Below are 6899 nucleotides of genomic sequence, written 5' to 3' on the forward strand. Positions count from 1 at the left end.
CATAAAAAGAAAGAACAAACAATACCAAAACAAATAACAAACCTCTTTTTTGTGTTACTTTGTGGTTGTGTTGAAGATTTTGATGAAACTTTACTAGTACAAAAAAGGTATGTTGCTTCACCTTAAATGCATTGAACCTAAACATGATTGAAGCATTAAGTTACATTTGCTTCGATACTATTTTTGGGATTGAAGCATTTGATAAATTTTGGAATGCCATCAAGTATATTACATCGCGCCTTATAAAGTTCAGTGTAATTAAACATGAAAATATCCCGCCAAAACATTTAAGATTTCTGCCAAAAAGAAAACGCTTCGACCTATTTGTAAACGATGCAAAATGATACTTGGCTTTTGTAACTTCCAAGATGCACATGCCCCAATTGAATTGGATTGTGAGAAGAGTCGAATCATTTGAACCAAAAAGAAGTAAACCCACGTTTTTCAACTCCATCCACAAAATAAATACGGAGTAAATAAATAAAAATAAGCAAGAGAAAAAGAAAAAGAAAAAGAAAAACTTCTGCACACTCCCACTGCGAAACTCAACCATCGCTCCCCTATGCACCATTGCCTTCAACTGTGTTGGCCACCACCAAACCTTCCTCTCCGTCGATCTCTCTGCTCCCTTCAATCAATTTTCTGCTCTCCTGTGATTCTCCTCCTCATCGCTTCTCATTCTCTCCTCTCCTGTGCAGCTTGTTGGTTTATAAATTCAATTATTCTTGGCTTGGAGTTTCACTGATTTCCTCTTCTTCTTTTTTATTGATTAATTGCAATTATTTGATTTTATTTTTGCAGTTGTTTTTGTTGAAAACTACGGAGTATGCAGCTTGTTGTACTTATATTATGGATCTATGTGAGTTTAAATTTGCAAATTTTGTGGGTTTATGATTTAGGGATTTAACTGGTTGATTCGATTTTTATTGTTTCTACTTGATTTTCTAATTCAGGTATTAAATGTCAAGCTAATGCTACGGTTTAGGAGTGCGTAGTTGCCGGGGGTTCGAAATATTCACCGATGCTGACAGCTATTGGTTTTCCGGTGACTGTTGCACATATTTCCACTAACTGTTATCCTCTAGTGAGATCGGTTTGAGTCGTCGTGAAGTCTTCTCGGTGAGTCACTGAGCTCGTTTCTTTATTCGTGCTTAACTTTGATCAATTAGATGTGAACTGTGTGGTTCTGTCAGTTTATTTGATTGTGATTCTTCTGATTTTAGAGGTCATTGCACTTTGAAGATTAGAATTAATAAGAATTTGGTGTGATAACGAGAATGTTGCATATTTTTTCCATGAATTTGGTGGGTTGAATTTGAATTTTTTAAGCTGAATTGTAGAAGTTAAATATAGGAGTGAAGATACAACTGTTGTTATGTTGGAATCATTGCTTCTTTATGTAATGCAGTATCTCTGATATGTAAAGCCTATTCAGTAACAAATTCAAGGATTTTATGTTTGATAGAGTGTGATATTAGTTTTTTATTTTATAATTCAACCGATTTCGGAATCTAAATAGGAAGTATATATAACACGCGTTGGATCTGTTCTCAGAGGACTGATATTGTAGTTTTTCTGTCATGTTTTTAAATGAAAAAGTATGAATGTCCTGAAAATAGTGCAACAACTTATAAGTTAAGTTGTAATCAAGACAACGAGGGATGAGCTAGTGCTCGAAGAGCCATGACTTGGAAGATATGATTTGCTCAGCGTGTAATTATATAGAAGGTTTTGCAATTGATTAAGTTGGTCAATGATAAACTAATCACATTTTTTAGAAACAATTTTCATTCCAATTCCCCTACACACTTCTCTACCAAATTGTGATTATTTTATATATAAGTGTAATTATATAGAAGGTTTTTGCAATTGATTAAGTTGGTCAATGATAAACTAATCACATCTTTGAGAAACAGTTTTCTTTCCAATTTCCCTACACACTTCTCTACCAAATTGTTTGTCTTCAGTGATTTAGTGGTTGATGGAAAACTATCGAGGCATTAAATCCCTTATCTGCTGTAATTTTCGCAATTAGGTTTGTAAGAACTTTTTGAAATCTTTACTGTGGTTTTATCATCTATCTATGCGGGTTATATTGTTATGCCGTTGTATTAGAAGCGCAAATACCAATGTCAGAGTTGGTTTACAACCTATATTTGATGTATAAACAATATTGAACAAGTTGTATCGTGTACTATTGATTCAAATTGAAAATCCACATCTCCCTCCTTCCCCTTCCAACTGTCAAGTTCAAGCTTTTGGTTAATGAGTAAGTTCCCTTAGTAATAAAATTAAAGAAAAATATTGTACCTCCCTATTTATCTATTTCAGATAAAAAAATTCCTGTATAACCACACTTCTTTTTAACTTCAGGTAAATCTTAAACTCCTTTGAAATATCTATCAGATAGTAGAAAGGAAAACATAGTCATCACCTTCTTACACCATTAGAAATAACCTTCGAGAAACAAATTAACTAACCTCCGGAAAATCACTACGGAACTCAGATATATTTTCCAACAAATAACAGTTAACATATAGTCTAAGAAAATACAACAACCTCAAACTATTAAGGGGTGCGGGGGGGGGGGGGAGTAAGAAGGGTACTGTCACATAAATTTCAAACCGCAACTGATCGCATTTTAATTGATACATTATTTAAGAACATTGATAAAGTGACAGTGCACCCACCAAAAATAAATAAAAGAAATACGCAATAACCTCGAATGTCATTAAGTTGTATACCCGGTAATAAATCATGTACCATTGACATCAATTATTTGGAAAAGGACGGTAGAGAAGAAGGATGGCATCTTACATATTTCCTTTGTAACAGCTTTGAACTATGTTATAGAAAACACCATATGGACATGTCACTGTAACAGAACCATAAAAAACAGTTACAGTTTAGTTTGTCACCATTCATTGGCAAGCCCTCTGTATGACCGTAAAAAACTAATTTATTCTAAACAAACATCTCTCCTTTAGTTCTTTAGGTGCTGGACGGCCATTCTGGAAATAGATATGCAATGTCGCGTAGAAATCACATCAAAGACTCTCACATGAGGTGAAACGATGTTGGAAAGCTAAGCTAGTTTTTGATGTTGGAAATAATAATAGCTAAGCTAGTAAAAACGTGATGGACACGAAGAGATCAAGAGAATAAACAAACTGGTGGTATCAGCTCTTTAATTGGCTCACTCAATACTTTGAGAGGGCTTCCTAAGGAAGAATGACCTGCCCTCTGTTTCATTATACGAGATGAACCTGATGAGCTTCTCGGTGAGAGTGGAGATGCACTCCCAGCAGGGAACATGAATGGTATTGAATTGTTGGAAGCAGCATTTGTACTAGAAGCATTTCCGGCGACATTTAAAGGATTCACAGCCTTTGCATCTTTGACTAATAATTTCACTTGCAATTAGGCCAGCGTTTACATGCTAAAAACAAAATAGATTATAAAACACACACAAAAAGTTGCAAATGTAAGCTCAATATACCATTTGGTGAATGGTTTTTAATCTCATTCTTGATCTTTGTTTATCGATTTTGTATCCCTAATTTCCTATGTTACGGAGTATTCAAGTATGAGATTAATTTTTCACATATTTTCACATGAATGCTATAAACTACCATACATTTTTTTTTCTATAAAGGATTGTTCTTATGATGACGTACCCTTTATTAGTAAACTGCTTGAAATTCTTGTAGGGAAAACGATTGCATTTGTTTGCCTGCACCCCGAAACCATTTGCTACAAAATCGTAATTTTGGTTGCATTTAATTTTAGATTTTTTTGGGATATTCTTTGTAATGCAGAAGATGCAGTGTTTAAAGAGATTTACTCTGAGGCATTTTAGACTCCAGGCCTCCTTGAGGACCTGCTCATTTACTGAAAGTGCGAATATACTTCACAAATTCATCAGGCAATTGGGTTCACTACAAGGTCGAAGACCAGATAATGGATCGAGTGATTAGCTTAGTCAAGAAGTTCAAAGAAGTTCAAACAAACTGACATCGCCAAGGTTTGTTATAGTAAAGAGCTTAATCTACTAAGTAATAATTAGTTTTAATTTTACTAGGATTCTGGAACTGCATACACTACCCCAATTATTAGACTTGTATACAATAGTTACTCATATAGTCATATTATATAGTAAGTAGTAATGTTTTAACTGCTGTAAATTGTCCACCATGGATCCCTTTTGAGGCTAAGACGGCGTTTATGGTTAATCCCTAATTTTCTTGTTTGAGAGTTTTTATTTAGACTTCTCGTATGAGTGCTGAGACTGAGTTTAATTTTGTGTAATTTCTCCTTCGAACAAGTAACTGAAGCAACTAATTTCCAAAAGGATCTACGCTTGGACAGTTTGAAGAGAGTGGAGCTTGTTATGGCCTTCGAGCATGAGTTCTCCATTGACATCCCTGAGGAAGAAACTGAGTGTCTTACTTGCTGTGCTGATATTGTCAAGTATTTAGATGAAAGCAAGCATAATGTGATGGATTGCTTATTTTAGTTATATGACCTGCAAATAAGGAGAGAATCACTTTCGTTCCCTTATTTTTGTACTAAGTTTTAGGTTTATGGTTATGTCTTCTTTGTTATAAATTTCTTTCTGCTGTCTGCCTTGCCTTGCAGGGGGAGGGGGACCCTTCTCGCCACAAGATCTTATGATGGCCAGCGAAGAATTTGGAACATAAATGGTATGTCTGTATCTGTTGAACATCTTTTCTTGGTATCTGAAAGCATGGTGTAAAAACTAGCCCGAGTTAACTCGTATCGCCCGAGTTAACAAGGTTTTGGAGGCTGGCGATACGAGATATCCCGAGTTGTTAAGGTGTTTTTAAAAACGGCGAGATCTCGACCGGTTCAACCGATCCGAACGAATTTTGTTCGCATTAAACGTTATAAACCTCACTTCTACTCGGTTTTCAGCCGAATTCCCCATGTTTTCGACAAAAAGAAAGGGAAAAAGGAAAGAAATGGAGAAACTCATTGAAATAGAGTAGAACTCCATTTTCAAATCTAAAACAAGAGAGGAGAGAGAAGGTAGACAAAGGAGTTCATTTTAATTATGTCACGTGTACGGTTTAGGGGAGGAGAACTAGGGTAGGTAGTGAATGGGGCTGACATGGGACTTCTTTTTAAATTTCAAGTTCCTATGCGACAACCGCGACACGGTCCGCGACTAACGCATCATTTCCGTTACCGATACTCCGCGACCGATCCCGCGACCGTGACCGATACCGCATTTTTTATGTATGTCTGAAAGGGAAAAATGGAGAACCTATTGGTCTTAACTAGTTAAATCCTTATCTACCGGCTTCCAAAATGCTGCTTAAGCTTGGTGACCACTAACTAAAGTATGGGGTTAAATTTTTTCTTGTTGGGTTTTAAATTTGAATATTAGACTAGTTGGATTGACTAATAAAAAGGCCAGTAAATCATGTGTAACTGGAAGGCTTTGATTTGGTTTGCAATTTCTATTTAGAAGAATTCTTGTAGTCATTGATAATTGTGGAATATTTTATCTTCCAGTCAGGATGGCTTCTTGACAGAAAGCAAGGTGATTGTGCGTAGTAGATGTCGATTTGATTATTGTAGTCGTCCTTATATTTAATTTATTGATGCTCAGGTGAACTGAAGAGTACACTAAGTAAACAAAAGGAGCCAATATTTTCTTTGAAATGGAACAAAGGGTGATTATCTTCTTACGAAAAGCTTTGATAAAATAGCCATTGTGTGGGATGTGAAGTCATGAGAGCCTAAGCAACATTTTGAGTTTCATACAAGTGATTTTATGACGGGATATGGTTAACTGTTCACTGGAACTTTCAGTTTTTAAGAAGGTTGTATGCGTTTTTATCCTCAAGATCTTGTAGGTCCGACCTTAGATGTTTACCGGCGAAATAATGTTTATTTTGCAAAAAGTTCTACATATAGCATGATATACGTAGTTGATTATTTTTTTGGTTGTGATTGCTTATTATTGGGACAAAATAAAGCGCTTTGGAGATAGATGATGGGACGTGTGGTGTACTAAATTGCCTCTTTGGTTATGGAGGTGTTATCCCTCTTTTTGGAATGTTGTTTTAAAATAAAAAATTTGCATATATTGCTTCAGGCTTATGATTGAGACCAAAGCAATTACTTCAATCAATTGATTTGAATAATTCACAAGTTCGAAGCAACTGAAAATTTTAAAGCTTCGAATAAGTGATAGGCGCGAAGCAATTGCTAGTACGTTTTAATAGTTGCTACGATCTAATGCTTCGAAATATTGGTAGGTGCAATGTAATAAGAGTCTTAATTGCTTCGCACATTTCTCAAAGCAATTGAATGTCATCAATTGCATCGAGTCTATTTGCTTCGCACTTATTACGAATCAATAACCCCTTTTAGACTCGAAGCAATATCCTTTTTTGTACTAGTGAGCTTTCTCATCTCCTTCACTGTAATTTGAATAATATGATGTTAAAAGGCATGTTATTTTATACAAAATTTAAAATCATTCAAATGAAATGAACATATAGAAGAAAAAATATGAACATTTACATTAAAATTCAAACAATCAAATAAACAAGAAAGGTCAAAACATTCAATAAGAAAGAATAAAGAATGTATATCAAAGAACATATAATTCCAAAAGAAAGAACAAAAAATAAAATTATTATGAACAAAGAGGCAGATGATTTTTTTTTTAAGTTCAAAAGTACAAAAATGAGGAATAAAAAATACAAAATGAAAGAACAAACAATACAAAAAGAAAGAACAAATATACAAAAGTTTTAAAAAACATGCAGGATTAAAATTTATCTCTTTTTTGTTTCACTTTCTGTTTGTGCTGAAGTTTTTGATGAAGCTTTCTGATCTGCTTCACTATAATTTGAATAATATTG

General features: G+C 34.6%; 1 long non-coding RNA gene across 2 annotated transcripts; it reads left to right on the top strand.

Annotated features, from left to right (window-relative positions):
* Positions 1–428: 428 nt before the first annotated feature.
* On the top strand, positions 429–6018 carry LOC110778336 (uncharacterized). Of its 2 annotated transcripts, XR_002530770.2 has the most exons (6): positions 429–701; positions 802–859; positions 954–1119; positions 3819–4024; positions 4639–4703; positions 5636–6018. It is a non-coding gene; the product is annotated as an uncharacterized lncRNA (long non-coding RNA). The 2 variants fall into 2 exon arrangements; XR_008931078.1 differs by having other exon boundaries at positions 433–859.
* Positions 6019–6899: the final 881 nt, after the last annotated feature.

Source organism: Spinacia oleracea, chromosome 3, assembly GCF_020520425.1.
Source record: "Spinacia oleracea cultivar Varoflay chromosome 3, BTI_SOV_V1, whole genome shotgun sequence".
Lineage (NCBI taxonomy): Eukaryota > Viridiplantae > Streptophyta > Magnoliopsida > Caryophyllales > Amaranthaceae > Spinacia > Spinacia oleracea.